Source organism: Ochotona curzoniae, unplaced genomic scaffold (assembly GCF_017591425.1).
Source record: "Ochotona curzoniae isolate NIBS_2020 unplaced genomic scaffold, NIBS_Ocur_1.0 scaffold_1037, whole genome shotgun sequence".
Classification (NCBI taxonomy): domain Eukaryota; kingdom Metazoa; phylum Chordata; class Mammalia; order Lagomorpha; family Ochotonidae; genus Ochotona; species Ochotona curzoniae.
In genome coordinates this window covers 29,412,610-29,414,197 of record NW_024467083.1, presented here as the reverse complement: position 1 = coordinate 29,414,197, position 1,588 = coordinate 29,412,610, and positions in this window count along the sequence as shown.

Below are 1,588 nucleotides of genomic sequence, written 5' to 3'. Positions count from 1 at the left end.
CACACACACACACGTTAAAAAACAAACAAACAAAAACCTTCAACTCCAATATTAGTTCGCTTTTCTGGCTACAAGTCTCAAAAATTCCTAGCAGGGCTCAGCGCGGTAGCCTAGCGGCTAAATTCTTCCTGTGCATCTGCTGGGATCCCAAACGGGTGCTCCACTGTCTGCTGTTCTGCAGTGATGGACTTGGTTCACGGAGTCGATAATCACGCACAAGTGGACTACAGATGGTCAGCAGCTGACTTTTAATGGCAGACTTTTAATGGCAGAGGATCAGGGAGGGGTGTTAAGGCATTTATATTTCAACAGCAAGAGACACGTCCCCTCACACACCATTTGTTCCTCTAGCAGGTTCCTTCTCTGCTAACCCTGCTAATCCATGGATTAGGGAATTTCCTGTCTATTTATTCCCACATCAACTGCTCCTGGGGCCCTCCAGGAGGAGTTTCAACTAGCTCTGGCTTCACACTGGCGAAGATGTACAATGTCCTTCTCCACTCCATTTCCCTTTCAGCTGCTTGCTTGAAGCCTAGGAAAGCAACAGAGGATGGACCAAAGCCTTGGGACCCTGCAACCATGTGGGAGACCTGGAAGCTGCTGGACCCTGGCTTCAGATTGGCTCAGCTTCAGCTGTTGTGGCCACTTGGGGAGTGAACCAGTGGATGGAAGATCTCTTGTCTTTCCTATCTGTAAATCTGACTTTCTAATTAAAAACAAAATTACTAGCAGGCAAAGTCTTCATTGCTGTCTCCCAGTAAGTTAGTTTTTTCCCCAAAGATTTCATCCTGTTCCCAGAATTAGCACCATTACATCACTGGGTTAGTTTGCTTATCTCTAAAAAGGGGAAGGGGACAGGTATTTTGATGTAGTGGGACAAGCTGCCACTTGGGATGTGACTGCACCTCCACTTCTGATCCAGTGTCCTGCTAACACATCTAGGGAACACGCTATGGCTCAAGAGCTTGTGTCCCTGACACTCACCTGAAAGAACCAGATGGAGTTTCAGGCTCCTGGTTTCAGCTCAGCTCAGCCCTTGCCTCTTGAGGGTTTTGGGGGAGTGGATGAAGGTCTCTGTCACTTTCAAACAGATGTAAATAACCAGTAAAAATTCACCCTTCATCCTGTACTACACGCAGGGCTACGTCCGGTAAAAATTTGAACTTCAGGGCACAGCATGATAGCCTAGTGGTTAAATCCTTGCCTTGCATGCACTGGAATCCCGTATTAGTGCCAGTTCGTATCCCGGCTGCTCCACTTCCCTTCCAGCTCCCTGCTTGTGGCCTGAGGAAAGCAGTCAAGAATGGCTCAAAGCCTTGGGATCCTGCACACGCTTGGGAAACCTGTAGGAAGTTCCTGATTTCGGATCAGCTCAGCTCTGGCCTTTGTGGCCACTCAGGGAGTGAATCAGCAGAGAGAAGATCTTCCTTTCTGTCTCTCGTTTTCCCTGTAAATCTGCCTTTCCAATTAAAAAAATCTTAACAAAAAAATTGCTCCCCCAGTGAAATTGCAGGAAGTCTGAAAAAAAGTCATCTAAAAATCTAAGGTGTAATGCCCATGAGTATGTAAAAAAAATAATCACACCAAG